The sequence below is a fragment of the Eucalyptus grandis genome, chromosome 9, assembly GCF_016545825.1.
Source record: "Eucalyptus grandis isolate ANBG69807.140 chromosome 9, ASM1654582v1, whole genome shotgun sequence".
In the NCBI taxonomy this organism is placed as follows: Eukaryota; Viridiplantae; Streptophyta; class Magnoliopsida; order Myrtales; family Myrtaceae; genus Eucalyptus; species Eucalyptus grandis.
In genome coordinates this window covers 21,294,309-21,319,759 of record NC_052620.1, presented here as the reverse complement: position 1 = coordinate 21,319,759, position 25,451 = coordinate 21,294,309, and positions in this window count along the sequence as shown.

Genomic DNA, 25,451 nt, shown 5'->3' with positions numbered 1-25,451 from the left:
ACATCAACTACATCAACGAGAATGTCACTGCTTTTAAGTAGAAGAAAATATTAGGTGTAGCTTTGATTTCAGCGTGGCATCGTCAGAGTCCATTCATCGGGCGACACGTGTCGCCCGGCAGCCACACTAGAAGTAGAGTTCGTTTCTTTTCTTTTCAAAAAGAAGCACTGCAAAATTGGGGTTCTCTCTCCTCCTGCATGTTTCTTTTCTTTTTGAAAAGAAGCACCGCAAAACTAGGGTTCTCTCTCCTCATGTAGGAAGCTGTCTTGTCTTGTTCCACTGCGTGATTAGGGAAGGTCAACGGTACTACCAAGGTATACGTAGCATTTTTGCTGTATACCGATGTTATAAAACCCAGCTCTAAGAGGAAGAAGAATATCATCATCATGCTTCATTGATTAAAAAAAAAAAAAAAAATCTGATGAAATTGCACCTTTATCTCCTCCATTGTCTACATCTTCCTAGGCTTCCTTTGGCCATTGCCTGCAACAAGAATATTGCTAAGTTTAATTCTATTTCAACTTGCATCAAATTTTTTAGCTGCGATTTTTTGCATTCAAAAATTGAGTTTGAGGTCAATTTGGTGGTTTGCTGCCCATCTCCATTTGCTTAATCTGGCATACAAGAATTCAATAGTCTCAAATAATTTTTCACCGTAAATCTATGTGAAATTTGCTTGTCAATACGCTACATTGATTTCTACACAAAAGATATGTGAAATGAATTATCGAACGCATTGTTTAAGTCATTCTGGGTAGAGTAGCTAACTGGGCTGCTTTCCTCACAAATTTTAGGTATGTTACTTGGGTACACTTCGCTCTCTCCTTGTGCGTGTGTGGTCCTACTTTTTCCTACTAAGATTTGGATAATGCGTTAATCTTTTTATCGTGAATTCTAAAAGGTTGATGTTAGTTAAGTATAAAGAGGAAGAAGAATATCATTACCTTGCTTGATTGATTAAAAAAAAAAAAATAAAAAAAAAAAAAAATGGGTATGATGAAACTACACCTTTTCTGGCTAACCTTATCTCCTACATTGTCTATTAAGCTATTCCTATTTTCAATCACGTGAAGTGATCTTTGCAGTTTAAGTGACTTGTAGTGTTGTGTGAGGCTCACATAGATGAAGCGCAATATGAATGATTTCATATTAACAATCAAATAAGAAATAAAATGGTTATACTGCAGGTATATCATGTCGTCATCCAATGTGAATAAGGGTAAGGGTACTTCGAGTAGACTCACCTTTCAAAATAAAAGGTGTGATTGTGGCAAGCGTGCTTCCATGAGAATTGCGGAATCTACAAGCAACAAAGACAAGCTCTACTACAATTGTGAGGATAAAAAATGTGAATTCTTTGTCTAGTGTCACCTTACAAATGATGTGCCTTCTATCATGAAGGCTTCTCCCACAAAACTTGAAGATGACATGAAAGACATTAAGCATTTGCTGGAGAAGCTAAAAGCCTCGCTACTTTTTGTTTGTTTATTATTTGTTATTTTATTAGCACTACTTATCCAGAGAAAGTAGGTAGTTGAAATTGTAATTTTGCTAGCTTAGGTAATTTTATTTGCCTTTCGACATATGAACGCACGCCTGTTTTGTAGCCCAATTGATTGAGCTAGGAAGTTTTTATGTAGTTTTTTGGTGGCCCTCTAATTTTGTTCATTTTGAAGAATGAAGATGACTGCGCTTGGAAAAGGGGGGGGGAGAGCACAACAACTTGTATCGTGCTTTAATGACATTTAGATGGGGGCTTTTATATTGTGTACAACTATTATTAAGTAAACTCGATTTGTGACTATGTCAAGCTTGTACTTTTCTTGTTATTAATTCTACCAAAAGCTAACTAGATATTTCTGGTGAGTTGTGTCACTGTAGCAGTAATTTTGATGGCGATGAAGCCATATATATTCCATGGTAGCTGTGGCAATCCCAAGAACTTTCTTGTGGTGTCTTATAGAATGGATGAGCTTTATCTTTCATAGGAAGTTCTATAAATCCCAGTGAAAGAACCTACTCATAAGAGATGATACAAACAAGAATTTCCACCATTGGTGTGATGAATTCCATAGCTCGTGGACAGAAGATCCCACTTTTCTCTACTACTGGTCTTCCTCGTAACAAAAAAAGTTGCTGAGATTTGCCATCAGGCTGGTCTTATAAAGCAATTGGAGAAGGTTGATGATACTACCAAGGTATACATAGCATTTTTGTTGTATACCGATGTTATAAAACCCTGCTCTACGAGTTTTATTGCCTCAATAATTTAATGATGTACCATTAGTTTCACAGAATTTTCCTACAGTTTTGAAGTGAAGGTTCAGAATTCACCTAAAATGTTATTTATCCTCTGACTGACTAGCTCCACTATTATCTGCTAGACTTCTCAATTGCTAAATGCACTCTTTGTGAAGATTTTTGATGTTATTGTATTTGTTGCATTTCTACGAGAATCCAAATGCTCTAAGTTTTCATCTTGCTCTAATATTCCTAGCATTCTCTTTCAATATCATATCTGAAGATGTGCTACAAATTTATGTAAGATGATGAAGAGGACAATTTTGCCATCATATTTGCAACCATGGGAGTGAACATGGAAACTGCACAATTTTTCAAACGTGACTTTGAGGAAGGACAATGGAGAGAGTGACCATTTTCCTTAATCTAGCAATTCCTAATGAGTTGATATTTAATTGTCTAGCAGAATTTGACAATGAAGACAGAATATGGAATTTATGCCTAGTTTAGTATGTTGATGTGTATACTTTTCTTTGAGTAGAATAAATGGAGTTCATTAACTTCAAGTTTCCCTAATAACTTTGTTTTGTGTTGTCTTTGTCTTGGATGTAGTACTCTTGATCATATCACCTCGGATAATCAAAATCTAGTGAATGGCTTGGATCATAACAAGGTAAGGTAGATGTAATGTTATTCTCTGCTTTGTCTGACTTTAATGTAATATTTTTGGCATAAATTGCGCCATCCTATTCATGCAGGATAACTTTTCTTGCCCTAAATCACTAGAGAAACTTAATTTGACTTAGACCAAAAGGTTTTGGCAATGTATGTTTTAGCTGTGACGAAGATGCTTTTGAAAATTTTCTCTTTCGCATGTTAGTAACTTGAATAGATTTCTACTAAGCTGGTTTGATCATTCAACGATGTCACTCCTTAGATGGATGTTTTTTTTTTTTTGAACAAACGGATAGGGTATATAGCTAGATAAATCAACCATGTCACTACAGCCATGACTCCACAAACTAATTTAAAGAAGTTGAATGATAGTCACCAATAATCAGTCCATTGTAGAACATGACTAGTCTTGATGCTATTCACCGGTGCTCTACGATCTTTTGTTTGCTTGCCTGAACCAACCCCAGTTTTGAGGAGCAACTTATGATGGCTCACTAGCTTCTCCAGCCAAATAAGACGAGAGATTGCAAACAATGTGAAGGATATGTCCAAGGAATTAGAGGTATAGTCCTTAATGAAAAAAAGAAATGCACTATTGCGGTTTTTTAAGCATTCAGTTTCCACTCTCGTGTTGTATCCTCTTTTTGCAGTCACAGGGAAACCACTAAAGGTTAGTTTTAACGAGAAGCTGATTGGCATGGAGGGCTGCGTGGATGCCATCGTCTCCTCCCTCTTCGAATAGTTAGAATAAGATGCTTGATGTGGATTTGGAGGAACTTTATATGCTTTATAGATATCGAATCTAGAGCCACATTGCAGGCTGAGTATTTGAAGATTGCAGTCATTTCATTCTTTTAAGTTGGATTATCAAGCAGTTGATTATGCAGTCACATAACCTGATTGTGGGAACTATATTTTGACCTCATTTGTACCTTAAAATGGCTTGGTGGATTAAATGTGGTATCTACTGTTATATTTGTTGATGTTAGTTCATCGTGAATAAGTCAGGCAAATAAAGAGATGTGCTTCTTCCTAATTGCAATTTACGCCTACCCAAAGGAACAATGCTTTCTTTATGAAAATAAAGCTAATCTGATAGCAACATATCTAATAGCTGCCCACCTTAAGGTGGTGGTTTTGAGAAACTTGGGAGTTGCTATAGCCCTTTATAAGGATAATCTCGCCGTTTTTGGAATTTTTTGGGTCCTCTGCTTGACATCTTTAACATTATGGAACCGGTTTTGTTGCGCGGCTACTTAGGGCATGTTACAATGATGAATAATTGAAGCACGGGTTGTCACAAATCAACCAGCATAGATAATGCATCTCAATACAAAAGAAAAAAAGAAGAAGAAAAGAAACACCTAATCAAATTAGAAAACTTGAAGCTTTATATATTTTAAAGCCATTTCTTTCAACGAAGAGGCATTACATAAGAGAGAAATATAGTATATCATGCTTCTCACTTCTGTTTGGATATGTTTACAGGTGTTGTATTTTGAAGGCAAAAGCTCTCTTATAGTATATTGAGCAGAGTTTTGCAATGTCACAATAGACTAAGAAATGAAATAATTGGTGACTTGTTTAAACTTACTTGAATGAAAGATACATGACCAAATTAATTCACCTGAACTATGGGACTTCTACATAAAGGCCATGACCTCCACTTATCGATGCAATGCAAATGAAACAAGTGGCAACAGTGAGGCTAGAGTCTGCTCTAATCTCAACAGGATGAGACTATGAAAAAATTGTTGAACTAATTCTCTAGCATCAAGTTCTATCATTGAAATGGTTGTTGCATCTTTGGGCTAATCTTCATCATTTGCTGTTGCAACATGAAGGCCTACTATTACTGCATTGCTGCCATTTGGACTTGAAGATGTGCATATACAATTGTCTAGTGTAACCTCTTCAAGTTCTCCCGCCCTTGTTACCACCCGAACTAGTGAACAATTAGTAAACACAGAAAAAACAATTAACTGTGATGTTGCCATATTTCCACAACGCTTGAAAAATGTGAGACAACTAGTGGGATTCTCATATAATACTACTTGGGGGTAAAAGACATTAAACCTAGCAGATTCAAGAAATACCTCGCACCCAAGCACACAAAAAGAAGCTCTTGTAGAGTTGGTAAGTGTTCAAGTAATTATACAGTGTCTACTTCTTTGGTTTTCTGCACGAAATGACTATTTCGACGAATTGATATGTGTTTTTTTAGAATTGTTCAATTCATTCACCCCAAGATGTCGAAAAGAGTTTGATGACTCTTGTACAAACGAATAACCAATTTATTTACATTTTACTAAATAAATTGCTAAAATAAATATGTCTCAAGTAATCTTATGAGACAAAACGCAAGGCAAGTTGTATCTGACTCAAAATAATTCCATGAGATATATTATGGTACTCCAACATCTATTCAAAAGAAACCATTGACAATATTACAATAATAACAAAAAGATGAAATAACATTAAAATTAAATATGATTTCATATTAAGCACCCGATTAGTAAATAGTGAAAATCAATTCATAATCCTCAGCAACAAGACGTATAGTGATTGCATCTATATATAATAAATGACTCAATTAGTATAATGTAACTAGATTATCGTAATGATTGTAACTTCTGTAAATGATGAATTTTTTATAGTTGTAAAAATACACAATCTATCATAACTAAATTAATACACTAAATTATTAAGTATCTGATTAGGGAATGAGTAAAATCCACTCAGAATCTCCAATGGCATAATGTATGGTGGTTATTGTATCTATGTAAAAATTGACCAAATTAGTTACATGTAAATAAAAATGGAGGATTAAGAGCGATATACATACTTATGAAAATTTGAAGTTATTGTTGGACCACCAATGTCACTAGGATAAAAAGCACGTAAAAACTTATTTGAATTACTAGAAATGTTTGGAAAATGAGTTTCATTAGGTTTTACCTAGACAATCAACTCTACATTACAAAGTAATAAATATATTAATCGACTTCATGTAACATATGCAAAAATTTTACCTAATCATATTCACTAAAATAATATGTCATTCACCTTGACTTTTTATTCGCATTGGGGGTGTTCATTTTTTAGATTTTTCTTCTTCTCGCTTGAACTTTTAGGCCTTTCATAAGCTATTCCCTTTCATTTTCTTTGAAGGGGATCAAATACCAAGACATCGCACAAAGAAGCCTCATTATGATTTTTATCAGCATCATCAGTCATAATCACATTTAATTGGTATGATAATAGTTCAACCTTTGCATTTTCCATGTTCTTCGACATTATTCTCATAGTGTTTACATTTTCAGCTCCCAAACTCATCAGTTCAAAAAATCGTTACATTAATGTGGAAAATCAATTACATTTAGATGAACTCGATAACATTGGATGAGATTCATCACTTATAATCCCTTGTTTAGCCCCTTTAGTCCATCTTCTCAAAATATAAGCAAATGGAATGCTTGTAACCGACATATCCTCAATCAGCACTTTTAAGGCATGACGGCATAACAATCATTTTCATTCAAATAATTTGCATTCACAAGAGACTGAAAAATCTACAAGGTCAAATCTGACAATACTTTTACGTCAATTTCCCGTACAATTGAAAGTATATAAATAAATCGATCCATCGAATGCAACACTTGAAATATGCTTAGGGAGAATTTCCAAAAATTCTACATTGAACTTGTTTAAAATGGTGTGTATACACTGAAGCGGTATGGTCCAAGATCCCAATACTCGAAACATGCAATTTGGATTTCCCATGAGAGGCATAAGCATCTTGACTTTCAACATCTCTTATGTTCTTTAGTTGTTCTTCATAGTAGTGGACAAATTCTACAAGACGTAATGTCTTCTTCAACATACGTCGAAAGGCATTATTGGTGCTCTCACTCCTTTGGCTTGATGTTATACCACAAGTAATGTTTCACAACCAAAAGCTAAACTTCATTTATGTTTAATGTTGTATAATCTCCAAAGCCAATTGTTATTCTCAGTATGCCACTCCTCTTTTATTTCCTTCTAAGTGGATTAAAATTCATCTTCCGATTTACATCTATACATAAGCCTTAAAAAATATTTATCCTTAAAACTCGGCTTGTTATAAAAATGTGGGATGTTTTGATTGGTATTTTTCCCGATGTGCCAAGTGCATAAACGATGTTATATATTAGGAAACACCATTCTAATGGCTTTTGCCATAGCTGCGTCTTGATCAATAAACATTTTTTTTGGAGCATTATTTCCCATAGACTTCAAAAATACCTCAAATAACCAAATAAATGTTTTTACAGTCTCATCCATAAAAAATACACACCCAAATAAAGTATTCTTCCAATGTTGATTAACCCCAACAAAAGATGCACATATCATTTCATATCTGTTGGTACAATATGTACTGTCAAATACTATGACATCACCAAAACAATTGTAATCAAATTTGGACAAGCTATCTCTCCAAAACAAATTTGTCAATCTACCATCTTGATCAACTTGTATAGCATTGGAAAACATTGGATTTTGCATTTGCATACAATGAAAATGATTTAGAAGATTTTGACAATCTCCCCCACTTACACACTCAGATCTTTTAGTCTGCAAATAATTTTAACAATCACGTAAGTTAAAACCCAAGTTTTGGCTTCCTCCAACTTCATTTGCTAAAAACTTATATGCTATAGTCCCCCCAATATCAGTTTTAGTCATATCAACTAAAACACTTTTGCAAGTATCAGATATTAATCTTCCACATCTAATCAAATGCTTTTGATCTTCTGGAATAAATTGATGATTATGCTCAGAAACGTACTCTATGACTTCATAGACACTATTATCAACCTTAAATTTGATATGAGTAAGATAGCCACACTAACTTCATACCTTTGATATTTATTTTCTTTATCATATGAGCTATTAGAATGCCCCTCACAATTACATACAAAAGTTTATTGGGTTAGTTCTCATTTACTATTTCTAAACATATTACTATTCCTCACTCTAAATCCTTTGCCGATTACATAGGCCACATATTTATGATATGTTTCAAGTTCATTTGAAAACATCATTCCTACTGCAAATTCAAAATATTTTTTCCATATCACATATTACATGTGAAAGATGGGAAACTTTATGTTGCAATGAAAATAACAATAAATAATTAACATCGTGTTTTTAAAGCATAATAAAATCTCATCATTATTTAAGAAAGTAAAATATGTTTCACATAGTATTATCGAAGAATTACCTATGATTTTGTCATTCGATAAATTTGTACGTGGAAATTTGTATCCAAATTATACCTACCAAGATGATATCACCATATAACTTGCATTAGACATAGCATTCAAGAGAACATATGTGGTGTATCTGAGTCTTACTTTAGTTGCCTCTAGACTTTTTTACTCCAATAAAAAAACATAGACAGGTAAAAATAGGTGTATGCAACCTATCTATGAGTTTTTCTCTAACAAAGAAAAAAAAACATCATTTACCAAAAGACTATCTAAAAATCATTAATATTGTGCTTCATCTATGTGAGCCTCACATGACACTATAAGTCACTTAAACCGTAAAGATCACTTCATGTGACTAAACATTGGAATTGTTTAATAGGCAATGCAGGAGATAAGGTCAGCCAGTTTCATCGGACCCAATTTTTTTTTTTTTAATCAATGAAGCATGATGATCACAGAGCACCGATGAACAACATCGAGACTAGTCATGTTCTGCAATGAACTAATTATTGGTGACGATCATGCAACTTCTTTAAATCATTTTGTGGAGTCACGGCTGTAGCGACATGGTTGATTTATCTAGCTATATACCTTATCCATTTGTTCAAAAAAGAAAAAAAAAAAAAAGTCCATCTAAGGAGTGACATCATTGAATGATCAAACCAACTCAATAGAAATCTGTTCGAATTTGTAACATGCGAAAGAAAAAAATTTCAAAAGCATCTACGTCACAGCTAAAACATACCTTGCCAAAACCTTTTGGTCTTAGTTGAATTTTCTCTAGTGATTTAAGGCAAGAAAAGTTACCCTGCATGAACAAGATGGCGCAATTTATGCCAAAAATATTACATCAAAGTCAGACAAAGCAAAGAATAACATCATAGCAAAAATGCTACGTATACAGCCTTCTCCAATTGCTTTACAAGACCAGCCTAGCGGCAAATCTTAATAGCTTTTTGGTTACGAGGAAGACTAGCCGAAGCCGCACCTCTCATAGGCCTTGTTCAACAAGTCATTGCCATGTCGCCACCGATGTCACCGCCAATCAACCCCTCTGTTTCATCCAACTTCTTCACGTGCAAAGCCTCTGGCCGCCAAAGCCGATTGTTCAACACCACTTCATACACCCTCTCCACCGAGGATCTAGATGGGCTCGCCACCGAGCTCGAAATAGCCAAGACCATGCTCACCACCCGCACTTGCCGAGTACAAAAGCCAGAGATTCAAGGTGACGTGGTTTGTTGGTGTTGGGAATGACTGATCCCCGAAAAACCGGATTCGATACTTAATCGAACCCCTAAATCAATGCGGAAGACGAAACCCGGGAAAACACGTATCATCGATCGTAAAGCACACCACGGATTCGAGTGTACCTTGTTAGCCACAGATTAGACACCAATGCTAAAGATCGAGGAAGAAATTCTGATCTGATGATGTCAATTGAAGGGAAAACAGTGCCGTTTGCCTTACTGTTCTTTTTGTCTTTTGGAGAGAGAGAACGCGCACGGGAGAAAAGCGTACGTACGTCTGTTTTTCCAACAGGTGTCTTCTCTCTCTCTCTCTCCTCCCTTTTATACCTTCCCCCATTCACAGGCCTTATTCCCGTGGGCCGAGCTTTTAGGCTCAACATGGGCGGACGGGCCTTAAGCCCATCTCATAAATCCATCATCTCCCACTCGCACATGGTGGTCCAAAACCAACATGGGTGGACAGGCCCTACTCAGCCCCATCAGAGAAAAATCCATCATAGACTCTCACTTAACACAATGGGCCGAATAGAATCCTCTTTTCCTCTCTTCAACATTCATACCGGTGAATAATCCGTGCGACCAGCATACTTTGAGAGCTCGTTGCTATACATATGTTTGGAATATATAGCAGCTCATAATGGGCATCACATCCTGAGTAGATTTAGTATGCAGTTCCCTAGATCGATCGATCACATTTATATCTCTCTTGATCTCTTTTAAACAATGATATATATATATATATATATATATATATATATATATATATATATTGTATTCACAATTATGATTATCACAAAGACAGTCATAATTGGTTAACCGTGAATACAAAACTACAATGTGATTCTCCAAATTCGATCTTCCTCTTTCCTTCAAACTCTCAATTTCAGTTCAGCTTGCTTTTCTAGAAATGCCCCATTAGATCGAATCAAACTCATGACCATTGGCAACATCCTAAGATAGCAAACACTAAATAGAAATCTTGAGGATAAGTAAGAGTCATGAGGGGACTAAAAATTGAGGAACTCTTTTCCTCAAGAGTCTCACACGACATAAAAAGTTAAGATCAAACTTTTGTCACTCTTATTGGTCGTCTCATGCATACGTAGTATGAAATACGTATTACGGTATTAACTCCTTTCCCATGGAGCGTATGTCTACACCTTTCAATACCGTACATATGATAGTTCAGACATACCCAATGTCTAACTTGAGTTCACGTATCTACTCATTTACAAAATTCATCAGAACTCACATCTGGCATCTTAGATAGATAAAGTAAAATATGTGGGGTATTTTACTTTCGGACATCGTAAGAATTATGTCCTCATCTTAACACTCAGTTAAGGCGACATACGTGTTTTAAGCTTGAGCTCTCGATTATCACCTAGATAATAAGCTTAAAAACAATCTCATCTCTATTTATCACACAAGAAATGAGGCGATTACCCGTGTGAGTGGGCTAATCTTATATCTGTCCGACATACTTTCCTAACTTAAAGTAATGCACTGAGCAGTAAGATGCATAAAGATCAAACTAAGATTCGTAGGCATTAATGATGAAAACACAAATTCATCAAATGTGAACTCTTAGGGAAATTACAATACTCAGTACATCATCCTCTACGCAATCCTAGAGATTTCATATGGCCACAAAACACATCTCTAGGTATTGGCTTTGTCATAAGATCTGCTACCATTCTATGCGTAGTATGTACTCTAAGTTCACATATTTTCGTGCAATCATATCCTTGACAAAAGTATACTTGGTATCTATGTGTTTGGTCTTGCCATGATATTTTGGATCTTTGGTGTACGCTTTTACTGCTTGGCTATCACAGTTAACCAACAATGAATCTGCAGCACTTCAAATAACACCTAAATGATCCAATAACCTCTTAAGCCAAACATCTTCTTTTATTGCTGCTAATAATGCCACGAACTCATTTTCCATCGTGGACAAGGCTATACACTTTTGTTTCTTACTGCTCCAACATATGGTGCCATTATTCGGTAAGAAAACAAATCTAGAGGTAGATTTTCTTTCATTTAAATCTCCTCTCCAATCGATGTCGAAATAGTCTTTGAGTTGCAGATCCTTTCCATAATAACTCAACGTATAATCAGCAGTCCCCTTTAGATACCTTAGTATTCATTTAACGGCTTTCCAACGTGCTTGACCTTGATTGGATTGGTATCTACTCACCATTCCAACTTCATAACATATGTCAGGTCTTGTACACATCATAGCGTACATCAAGCTTCTAACAGCACTAGCATAAGGAACATGTTTCGTTTGTTCATTCTCTTGTGGAGTCCTTGGACACAGTTTATGGCTCAATCCTTCACATTTTGCAATAAGAGTGTCTATGGGTTCGCAATCTTGAAATCTTAACTCCAAGAATGTATGCAACATCATCCATGTCTTTTATATCAAAGTTGGAAGATAACCAATTCTTCACAGTATTAACAAACTCCATATTGCTTCCAGCAATCAGTATATCATCAACATATAATGATATGATCACAAATTGATCATTGGATCTTTTGATATATACACAATGATCATTTGTCTATCATTGTAAAGTCATATGCCATTATGGCATTATGAAAACGTATATACCATTGTCTTGACGATCGCTTAAGGCCATATATCGACCCCCAAAGTCGACATACCTTTTCTTCTTGGCCTTTCACTATGAAACCAGCAGGTTGTTCCATATATATTTCTTCATCTAATTCTCCATTGAGGAAAGCAGTCTTTACATCCATATGATGTAACTCAAGATCCATACTAACCATTATTGCCAGAATAATGCGAATCTAGGTAAATCTTACTACAGGGGAAAATGTATCTTAATAATCAATTCATTCCTGTTGATTATACCTCTTCGCCACAATGCGAGCCTTATGCCTTTCTATCGAGCCATCAGCCTTTTGCTTTATTTTGAGAACCCACTTGTTCCCAATAGCTTTGCGTCCCTTTTGGAAGATCAACCAGTTCCCAGACTTGGTTTGACTTCATTGACTCCATCTCCTCTTTCATTGCATAAATCCATTTTTCCTTACTAGGGCATTTAAGAGCCTCATTAATATTTCTTGGCTCATCCTCATCTTATGGAGCAACAATAAAAGTTTCCCTTTCAATGTCAAAACATCGACGGGGAATACTTTGGCGACTTGTTCACCGTATGGGAGATTGTACACTAGCACATCATTCCCCATTATGCTCCCACTTGAATTAGGTAATGATGATGTCGTCTCATCATGTGATTGCAATTGAGAATGAGTTGAATTCAATTCATCACTTCTCATATTACTCTCACTTGGATGAACTCCACTAACATCATTATCCTGATCCAAGGTCTCAAATAGGGAGTAATATTCCCTTATTTCGCCCTTCTTAAGAAATTCATCCACTAAGAATGTGACATCCCGTGATTCAAATTCAGTTATACTCCCACTTTCCTGCTCACCTACGAACACATACCCTTTCGAGTGTTCGGAGTATCTCATGAAAATACTCTTCTTTCATTTGGGACCATATTTCCCAAATTTGTGAGATGATTCATTATAGGCAGCACAATCCCATGACTTAAGAAAACCTAAGTCCGGTTTTCTACCTGTCCATAACTCATATGGAGTGGAACTAACTGATTTAGAAGGCACCCGGTTAAGTATGCAGGCAACAGTTAACAACGCATCACTCCAAAAAAGTGATAAGTAAGTTAGCATGCGCCATCATGGACCTAACCATTTCCAGTAGGGTTCTATTTCTTCTCTCCGCAACACCATTTCGTTGAGGAGTATATGGAATAGACAACTGTCTTTTTATTCCTTTTTCATCACATAATTTTCTGAACTCATCAGATAAATATTTTTTACCTCGATCGGATCTTAATACTTTTATTTTCTTATCTAATTGATTCTCTACCAGGTTCATAAACTTTTTGAAACAACTTATGCTTCAGATTTATGAGAAATCAAATAGACATATCCGAATCAAGTAGAATCATCTATAAAAGTGATGAAACAAACAGCCCCATGCCTTCCTCTCACGTTCATTGAACCACAGACGTTAGAATGGATTAAATGCAGAGGAAATTCAGCTCTTTTACCTTTTCCAAATGGTTTCCTTGTCGTTTTCCCTTCTAGGCAATGCTTACATATGAGCAAATAGACTTTTTCAATATTGCCCAACAAGCCCTCTTTGGCTAGTCTTTTCATATGTTGTTGGCCCATATGACCAAGTCTAGCATGCCACCGTATTCACATCATTATCATATAAAGTAGAAGACGTGAAACAAGGGAATACCATATTGACATCATCACAGTCAACATTTAGTACAATAAAACCATCCAGAAAGTGACCAAAATCATAGTAGTTTGTATCCAAATACAAATCTACACATCTATTATGGAAGTTCATACTAAAACCAAGCTTAACCAACGCCAAAACAGACACAAAATTTCGACGAATCTCCGGAGCATATAGAGCATCATGTAGGAACAAGTTGCGTCCACCACGCATGTTCAATTGGCAGGTGCCAATCCCTTTAACTTCAGCTCTGGAGTTGTTTCCCACATAGATCCACTTAGTTCCATTTGATACTCGTCGGAATTCCACGAAGGATCCTCTATCCTTCGCTATATGGTCTGTCGTTCCTGAATCTACAGTCCACAAAGGATTGGATTAAGCCAATGATGCAGAACTCGACACATAAGCAAAGTTCTCAAATGTGCAAGAGGTGTTTAGCTACTTTGGCTCACGACAGTCGCGAGCATAGTGACCCTTCTTGTCACAGTTGTAACATCTCACCCTTGACATTTTCTTTACTTGAGGACATTTTCCTCTCTTGTGTTGGTTAACTCTTGATTTCTTGCAATAAGGACTTGATCCTTTGCATTCCCACATATTGAACGAATCAATACACTTGCGCTTAGAGCACAAAGCCCTTTCTGAGCTAGAACCAGCATTGCAAATATCTATTTTCTACTCAAATGCTGTTAATCGGTCCTCAGCTAGCTCAAAGTGGCGCACATCATTTATAAGATCTTCCATAACATGGTCAAGAGCTTCTAGTGCTTCTTGCTTTTTCAGCACATATTAAATCTTCATATTCAATATTTCACAATTGCTGCCGTTTACATCGGCAATTACGTTCTTAGTTGCTTTGAAAACATCGATCTCGAACACATCGTACTTATATGCACGAATAATTAATGCCTATCATTTATGCATCCCTATTTGCATAGACCCATCATATTAATGAATAATTTCAAGTAAGGCTTCAGAATCAAAAGGTCACTATGTTTCCAATCATCCTCCAAAAATCCTAACTCAAAATTATTATTAATATAATTGTCTTATGCAAATAAATTCTATGAAGTTACAAAAACTTCTATTATTACCCACACTAATTACCCACAGCAACCAGCAATAGCAGAAAGCAAATAAAATCTTAACATCTAATAAAATAACAATGCTTTCACATGATATAACTAACATATCGGTTGCTACATCAACAACAATCAGGTAGTAAGCATTACATAATTAATCAAAGAAATAAATAGGGAATGTCCCTTCTAATCTATCAGTCAAAACATCTGAGAAAACTGAAGGCACATTTGCCAACCATGGAAAAACTTTTGGAGAGCATTCATGTCGCCACCAAGGCGCATTCACTCTGCGCCATGTGGCGCTCAACTTAAGGGTTGAAGTTTTGGTTAACTCAATCCTATAGTGCTCTCTTACAAAAGCTTCCACCAGCCTCCTATAACCCGGGACCACGTTGACCTCCCATAGCCGATCTAACACTGCTTACCATTCAGGTGGAAGAGTATTCATTAAAGCCGGCACCTTCTCAAAATCTGGCATAAGATAACCATTACAGATGATTTCTTGTATCATCTGATTGACCTTGACCACATGTGATACTAAATCACCGTCATGCCACCGATAATCAGCTAACTCTGTCATCGGCCTTTTAAGTCTTGCAATTCTCTCGTCCGTTCTCGGGATTGCAGGTATTCTTACATAACGTATCATAGTTCCTGCAACAAATGCAGAACTAAAAATGAATTACTTATAATCCATAATGTACAAAAGGGAAAATACATAATTTTCCATAATTCATGCAACAAATGCAGAATTAAAAAATGGATTACTTATAACCCACATAGGCATGACCAAAAAAAAAAGAAACAAATTCCTTTTTTTTTTTTTTTTTCTTTTTTTTTTTTCGGGTCAATGGTCAAAGTCAACGGTCAATGGTGGTCAACGGTCGTCGGTGGTCAACGGTCGTCGGTCGTCGGACCGGTCGGATCGGTCAAACCGGTCTTGAAAAACGTGAACTAGGGCTCTGATACCAATGTTGGGAATGACTGATCCCCGAAAAACCGGATTCGATACTTAATCGAACCCCTAAATCAATGTGGAAGACGAAGCCGGGAAAGCACGTATCATCGATCGTAAAGCACACCACGGATTCGAGCGTACCTTGTTAGCCACAGATTAGATACCAATGCTGAAGATCAAGGAAGAAATTTTGATCTGATGATGTCAATTGAAGGGAAAACAGTGCCGTTTGCCTTACTGTTCTTTTTGTCTTTTGGAGAGAGAGAACGCGCACGGGAGAAAAGCGTACGTACGTCTATTTTTCCAACAGGTGTCTTCTCTCTCTCTCTCCTCCCTTTTATACCTTCCCCCATTCACGGGCCTTATTCCCGTGGGTTGGGCTTTTAGGCCCAACATGGGCGGACGAGCCTTAAGCCCATCTCATAAATCCATCAGTTGGACAGTGGCCTCTGTCATCAGTCGGAGGAAGAGCAAAGAGCAAAGCAGCAATGGTGCCTTCAGCACCACTTTGTACACCCTTTCCACCGAGGATCTAGACGAGCTCGCCACCGAGCTTGAAATAGCCGAGACCACACTCACCACCCGCACCTGCCGAGTACAAAAGCCAGAGATTCAAGGCAGCGTGGTTCATCAAACGACGGCCTCCATCATCCGTTGGAGGAAAAGCAAAGAGCAGAGTGGCAATGGTGCCGCACTGGAACAATTTCTCAATGGAGAGAGGGAGAGAGAGTTTCCTTATGGCATTCAAATTTTTCGTGGGAAAGAGAGGAGAAATTGTGTGAAGGAAATATTTGGTGTGGGCTCCACCAAATATTTCCTTACAGAGGGAGTTCCGTCAATTTATTGACCGAACAGTGGGATAAGACAAGACCACTCCCCTACAAGAGGAGAGAGAACCCGGTTTCTCCAGTTTTGCAGCACTTCTTTTTAAAAAGAAAAGGAATGAGCTCTGACTCTAGTGTGGCTGCCGGGCGACATGTGTTGCCTAGTGAATGGACTCTGACAATGCCACACTGGAGTCAGAGCTGCACCTAATATTTTCTCTTTTAAGTAGGAGAGTTTACGACATCTTAATCACCGTATTGGATATAAGAGGCTATAAGATAATATATGGGAAAAGTGTCAAAAAATCTTAAACCTTTTGTATTTGTGTCAATTTAATTATTAACCTTTTATTAGTGTTATTTTAATCCTAACCATTTTCACTTGATGTCAATTTGGTCATAAATATTTTTATTTGATTCTATGTCAGTCCTTTCTAGCTAATTTTGATCTGATTTTGCTGAGTGGGCACTGATTAGCTAATATGGCACGATTAGCCCTAACATGGATAACTTTTAATAATATTTTATTATTTCTATTTTTTATTTTATTTATTTTTCCTTTTGATTTTCTTTTTTTTCCTTCTCCTCCCTCTTCCTCTAGCCGGTCGTCAGACCTTGGCAACCAGACCAAAGTCAACACTCGACAAGGCTCGAGCCATTGCCAGAGGCTATAAGGGCTGCTCACGCTGGAAAACAAGGCTTGCCCTTGTTGGATCTGGCAAGGGTCAGGTCAAGCCTCGCCCAACCATTGGCGAGACTAGCTCGAGGCCACCCAAGCTATGAGGGTGGCCTTGCACTTTGGCCGGGGAGGCTTGCCCTCATCAACCATGGGTGAGGCCTCAACCTCACCAAATCCAGCGAGATCGAGCCTCGCCTAGCCACTAGTGAGGGATCAAGCCCTCATAGGCACAACCTCGCGACCTTTAGCAAGAGCTCAAGCCTCGCCAATGGCCATGAGGCTCAACGGCCGTCGCCTCTAGCCAGTCGCCGAGGTCTAATGACCAACTAGAGGAAGGAAGATGAGAAGAAAAAATAAAAATAAAATAAAAAATTCAAAAAATTATTAAATATTATTAAAAGTCGTCCACATCAACATCAACCATGCCACATTAGCCAATCGGTGTCCAATTAGCAAAATCCGGCCAAAATTAATCGGAAAGATTGAATTGACACCAAATCAAAAGGTTTATGATTAAATTAGCACTAAAAGTGTTTAAGACTAAATTGGTACAAATACAAAATGTTTATGACTTTTTTTACACTTTTCTTGATAATATTTACTCCTAAACAATGACCATTTTATGAGAAAACTTTGAGTATTCCTTTTTGGAGCTTAACTCATGTGAAACCAGCAGAGTTGAACCCTCTCACCCAAGTAACCACTCCTCACCCTTATCAAATTGGGGACATGGTTGTTTCTTCCAATAGACATGAGACTTGAGATGTCACAGATATAGAGTATTAATGCACGGTTCCTGTCATTAATTGTATTTTGTTAATCGAAAGTGCAATGAATTTATTGATGAATGGAATTGAAATCTCTATGGTTAATAGTTGCTTTGCTCTTAAATGGTAGAATCACAAAAGTCAAATGGTAACTCATCTACCAAGTAACCTTTAGGTTACATTTGGTCCGAATAAAACTTCAGATAGAATTATCACATCCAGTATTTTGGTGTACCGCAAATTCCAGACAAAACTTAATATAGTCTGGATAAAAAAATCCCACTTAAGGGGTGGAATAGATTCAAATAGTATATGTAAAATCTGAGAAAAAAATAAAATTAGGAGGTTTTAGAATTCTGGGCCATGGTCTCACTCTTTTCCCATTATTACTCTCGTCTTCTTCTTCGACTTCTTGTTCTTCATTTCCATTCCTGCAGTTCTAGAATTTGTGAGAGACCTTGATCACGCTCCGTCGACTCTTCACATGGAGACGTCAAATTTGCTCTTCTTAGTAGACCTCTCTACTAGAATTGCCTTAGACTCGATGCTTCCAGCTTTGTCACGCCCAACCCCAACCTCATCCCCAATCGACCTCCAGCACTAACAAGCTGAGGTGGACCCGAGGGTAAAGATTGAGCACAAACGAGTTGAAATGTGAGGTTCAAGCATGATCGAAGCCCCAAATCGAGGACTTGCCTCGTCGCCACCTCACCCTCTTGACAGAGATGACAACAAGGCAAACAGGACAAATGAGGGTGTAATGGAGAAGTACAATGTGGAGAGAGGTGCGAAGTAGAGAAGAGGGACCGGCGAGGGACAACGGAAGGCCGTGACACAATATGGGCTTGAGCAGAGGCAGGATGGTGTCAACAACTTTTCAAGATGGTGGAGGTGGTTGTGGCAAACCTAGGCAATGAAGTCATGAATCCATGCTTGGAGATCTTTTTTAATGTCTAATCTAGTTTTGCCAATGACAAAGCACATTAATTCATAACGATTCAGGCATGAAACTACTACATATAAAAAGAGAACTTTATACATGTTGAATGACAAACCAATTGTGAGAATTGGTAGAACCACTGGCAACTATTCTAAAAGTTTAAGCTAAAAAATAAATTGGTGATTTTACATTTAATTACTCTAACATTCCTCCTTACGCGTAAGATGGACTTCAAACATAAACATTAAGTATGAAAATATATAATTGGGGAGGCAAATAAAGGCTTGAAAAAATTTGAACTCGAGACCTCATGATCTAGTAACACGTGAGAAATGAGTCGAACCAATGTAAAAACACCAAGAACTTGTCAGAAACAAACCGAACCGATTTGAAAATAGTCAAAACCAGTTTGGTCAACATCGGTCAATAGTCACAGTGATAAGCTAACGAATCTATGACGTGATGGATGTGTCACAATGATAAGCTAATGAGTTGATGACGTGATGGATGACATCACTTGCTCGGCGGGCGCGATGAATCACGTGCAAGGCACATGGTGCGTGGATCTCACTTGCAAAGGACCTTATTTCAACAACATTTGTTGCTGTTTTGGACTCGTCGAACAATGGGCAACCTATTTCTAGTGGTTTTTATGAGAAACAACCAAGTAATAAATTCAAAAAATCGCTTATAAGCGACGGGGTCAAAGGACCCATGACGTGGTGGTGCATGTGACAACTTCCCGAGCCTATTGGTGATAAGTATGGTCTTTTGCCTAGTACTAAGCATGAAAATTTAATTAAGAAAGCAAATGGGGCTTGGAAAGATTCGATCTCAAGACTTTTATGATGCCATAGAAGATTTGGTGAGAGCACTCCCAACTGTCTTATAAGCTTAAGCTGATAGATGAAGGTATGGGCTTGTCTCGTTGCCTCCTCACCCTCTTGACGATGACAACAAGGCAAATGGGACAAATGAGGGCATAATGGAGAAGAACAACGTAGAGAGATGTGTGAGGCAAAGATAAGGGATCAGTGAAGAATAAAAGAAGGCCATGACACGATATGGGCTGGAGTTGAGGCAGGATGGCGTCAGCGGCTTTTCAAGATGAAGGAGGTGGTTATGGCATACCTGGGTGGTGAAGTCGTGAATCCATGCTTGGAGATCTTTTTTAATATCTAATCTAGTTTTGCCAAAGACAAAGCACACCAACTAACAATGATCTAGGCATGAAACTACTACATACAAAAAGATAAAACTTCATACATGTTGAGTGATAGACCAATTGTGAGATTTGATGGGACCAATACTAATTATTCTAAAAGTTTAAACTGATAAATAAAAGTTTGATTTAATTTTTAATTACTCTAACACTCCCTGTTACACGTAGACTGAACTTTAACTTAAGCTTAAAGCGTAGAAATATATAATTGAGGAGGCAAATAGGAAACTGGAAGGATTTAAACTCGGAACCTTCTACTCTGATAACATACGAGAGACAAGTTGAACCAGTCTAAAAACACCGAAAACCGGTTGAAAATGGGTTGAACTTGCTTGAAAACATGAAGAACCAATCGAAAACAGGTCAAACCAGTCTAGTCAACATTGGTCAATAGTAATAGTGATAAGCTAACATGGAGGATGACATCACTTGCTCAGCAAATGCGGTGGATCATGTGCTAAGGCACGCAATGCATGGATCTCACTCACAGAGAACCTCAATGGCGCATAAGGGCGTGTGAGTTCCCTTCCGGCAACATTGGTTGCTATTTTGGACTCGTCGAACAATGGGCAACCTACTTCTAGACTTCTAGTGGTTTTGATGGGAAACAGCCAAGAAATGACTTCGAAAAATCACTTACAAGTGACGATGTCGGAGACCTAATGGTGCGTGCAGCAACTTCTTGAGCCTGGTTTTTTGCCTAGTACTAAGTATGAAAATTTAATTGAAAAGGCAAATAAAATCTGGAAAGATTCAAATTCTAAACTTCTAATTTTGATACCAAATAAGATTTGGTGAGATCATTGTAACTACTTTAAAAATTTAAGTTGATAGATGAATGTGTGATTTAATATTTAATTACTCTTAACACTAGTGAAGAAAAATTCATCAAAAATTGTTTTCCTTTCCTCTTAATGAACCCGCGATTTCCTCGTTATTTTTCAAAAGGACAGGAATATCATTAAGTAAGCATACCAACATCAAAAACTAGTTTGCTACATCAGAAATGGCAGCAAGACTGTCACACTGTTCCGGACCAAAGTCATTCAATGTCGCAGGCAAGTATTTTCCCGCTGGCGTAGTTTTAACTCTCTGAGAACTCATTTTGACCAGAGCAATCAGCAGTTAATGGCGAAGGAATAACAACCGGAGTACTTCCAACATCATTGTTTTTTGTCCTGGAAAAACCGACAATAAGAATGGACAACGTGTAACATGCTATAGGCTAGCATAACACAACGCAAGGTTCATCTCAGAAACAAAACGAGATGGCATATTTGTCGTTCCTTTCAACAATGGACCTGACATCCTAAAAGATTGACGCGCATGTCAGAAATCCGAGGAAGTATCCTTACCAAAAGAAACAAGTAAACTGAACAGCACCTTGCATGCATGGTCACCCAAACATATAGGCTTAGTCAACGGAGTAGAAGCCTCCAATTTTGAAACGCCAATACGGCCTACAGGCCCATGTAGAAGCCTCCAATTTTGAAACGCCAATAGGGCCTACAGGCCCATGAAAACCAATAATATGGAGGAAGCAGACAAGTCAAATGCCGTTCACTTTAGCCCAGGAGTTAAAAGAGCCCAAGTTGATTCGTAGTGAGCATGGATGAACTCAGATGAAATTTTACAGCATGTTCGAAGGCTTCATCCGAACGAATTCTAATTTCCCTGAACATATTATTCGCCAGATTCATTGTTGGTGCAGCTCCAACCTAAAGATGAACCGAAATACGCCCCATTTTATGACCCAAATTGTGAAGAAGCTTGTTGAGTCGCCGATGGGGATGGGCACAAGGCATACGGCATTTGCAATACATCCCTTTTCTCAAGGCAACGCCCCAAAGAGAGCGTAATTCCAAGAGAAAAATCCCGGGTCATTAGGCGGGTACGGGGCGGTTCAATCCTGTCTCCCGACTCTGCCCCACTTATGTATTTTCACTATATATATTTCTCATTTGTTTGGCAATGCATTTGTGATAAAAACCTGATAAAAATATTAAGAGTGATAGTAATAGGAATATTATAAAAATATAAGAATATGAAAAAGACTAAAAAATATTACCGTTGTTTTTGCTCACAAGCTTGATTTTTATCGGAGATGCAAGCTTAGAAAATTCTCAAGGTAAGTGATACGAGACAATTATTTTACATGTATTCCACATTCGCACCGTATTGAACTCAAAATAGACAAGCCTTTTTTCATACTTCCACATTTCAGCCGTTCAATCTACGACATTGGTTAGGGTAATCAATCAGTGTAAATGGTTCAATTTGGTATTTGAACAAACACAATTCGCACCAATGTAATCGTCAAATTTGTAACTCATGCAATCAAAACCTTCGACTAGAAATTTTCCAATTGATTCTCTCCATAGCTAATTTCAATCAAGTTGAAGCTAGTAATGCCAACCAAAAGAATGATCTGGAAAATGAATAATAATGATGTGGTCTTAAACAATCAATTCATGACTATGCAAATGATATCATTGGGTTCAATCAAGCAAATTTCAAGATGGTTTTTTGATCTTTCAACACGGGTTGTTCCGATACAATAATTTCAATGAGTGTTGATAAAGATGTCACATCGGTGTGCGCAAATGAGCAATATCTTCACATGTTCAAAGCCTCGATCGCACGTATTACAAATTCAAAGGAAGATGTACACCGATTCAAAGACCCAACTGAAGCATGCACTCCTTTGATGTCAATCGAGTCGGGACAGAGTTTCAGGACGCCAAGAGATTGACGAATAGAGAATCTTTTTCTTCCCCGCAACTTGGCGATGTCACCGTCAAACCGAAGTGGCTCCGCCGCCTCGGTCCAGCCTCGAGCAGCCCCTTTTTTCCTTTTTTGCCATTTAGCCAAAAAAAAAAAAAAAAAAAAAAAAACCGACGGCCACAGGGCAGGCGATGCATCAACATCCCTCCATCATCGAAAGTCACCGTCGACCGTCGCTGACAAGAAGATCCGAAGGAGAAAAAGATCCTCGCGGAACGCGGGACCCACTTGGCAACATCGACGAACGCCAGCTCGATGACGGCCGGAAGTGGGCGCCACCACCCTCCACGGCGGAGCCAACCGATCTCGGCCCGCGACGGCCGGCAAAATGGCGCAGCTGCACTCAATAACTCCTCCGGCGGGTGGGCCACCGCTCCGAAGCAGGAATCGGTGTCCGTACGTTCGGACCTTGCTCTGGTGGCCGTCCCTATATCGACTGGCTGCACGTTCGGCGGTGGTATCTCAATCTCGTTGCCTTTTAGAAATTGACCGGTTCGTTCGTTTGCCCAATATATTATAACAACCGATCTCGAGTCCACCCCATCATTTTTTAATAAAATAAAATAAAAAATCTCGGGTTCGCGACGAATAAAAAAGTGTCTCATTCCTCGAAAGGTAGTCCACCTGAAAAGTGCTGTGATAACCAAAGTAAAAATATTACCTGGGCTTTTTAAACTATGAATTGCAAATGTTTCTGGAAAAATCGAAATGTCAAGTACCGCAAATGGTCATTGAAAAAACTTGCTAACGCGTGATATCGAGGTAGTTTTTGAGAAAACGCGATAACTTTTGACTATTGCTGGAACTTAAATCAACCGAAGTTTCGAAATGTCAAGTATCGCAAATGGTCATTGAAAAGATTCGCTAACGCGTGATGTCGAGGTAGTTTTTGTTTTGAGAAAACGCGATAACTTTTGACTATTGCTGAAACCTAAATCAACCGAAATTTCTCAAGATCGTTGACTATAAAAATCGCGTGGGCTTCTACGTGCCGCATGTCAAGTCGAATCCCACCATTTCTTCTTGCTTCCCCACGCATATTGAAACATAAAATGAAATAAAAATATACAAAAAAAAAGATTGACCGTTACTGGATTAAATTTTCGTTTCAACGGAGAGACGTCAAAGGGGATACCTTTCCTCCGTCACGTAGAACTCGGAAAAGACCAAGTCGAGATTGTCGTCTTAGGTTTTTGTATTTGACAGCGGTACGTCTCTTTAAAACTGGTTAGCTCATTCATGACGTCAAAAAAAGATAATTATATGCACTCGAAAAATATAAGGAAAAGCAGGGATTTTTATTGGTGAGATGAAGGAGATTGACAAGGACCTCGACGAATGTCATGTTCCGACTTTGTTTGTTAGTGTACATTCTTTGAAATGATGCGTATTGTATGGAATTGATTCCCAAATCTACTTCATTCTAATGGTTAAGGGAAATAAGGTGTAGTTCATACATCTATTTCTCAATTGAACCTATACCGATAAACAAAACTTCAGTGAATCTTCAATTATCTTTGTGATATAAGGGAAGAGATGCTACTACACGGTGCTTCACTAGGGGAGATCGCATTTCCCTTCAAAAACTCAAGTTATTGAGTCAATTAAAATATATAATTGCTCCATGCTATACCAGATTTCAATGGCATTCCTCCAACACTCTTCTAGTGAGCTCATTATCAATCTTCTCCTAGGCATGCTCCTCTAAACCTTGTTTCCTCCACGCCAACATATCTTAACATGAAGGTCCACATTGTTGCTACGCATTGCAACAATCATCATGGCAAGCTCCAGACCACTTTGTTGTAGCTATCTCTTAAGATCAATCATGATGGCAATTTTCACTTGAAACTGCGTCGATCGTGAAATGTATAGTGGAAACTTGATAGGTTGTTACCTGTAGACACAGCCCTCGAAACCAAACTCTTCTATAAGTTTGCCTTCACTTAAAAGTATTAAATAACTGGTTATTACCAATTGTGATATATTAACTGCTCCACTTCATATTAGAGTTTCAAAATTTGACTTTTTCCAGCACTAATTGTACGTTCATCTATGACTTGTCATTATGGAAATGAAATGCCGAGGGTTCTCTGAATGGAATTGCTAAGTCAATAGAAGGGCGATATTTCCTTTTCAAGACGATAAATAATGCAAGGGCGGAAGCACAACTCTCATTTGTTTCCTTTTTGGTTTTGAACATAGATGAACGCGTAATTAAAAATTCCATTAGTGAGTTATTCTTAATTGGGCAAATCATCATTATTTCTGTCAAGGATTTGTCGATAAATTAAGAACGAAGTCGCCTTCATAAAGTCTCGACTGCATCACTGCAATCGATGAACTGTTTCCGAAGCAAAACAGCAAATCCCACATGACCCAGACGCCAATCAACACAAAAGTTACAGAGCATTATTCTGCCCAACTTGCACAACTGAATTGCGGCCGCAAAAAAGATGTGA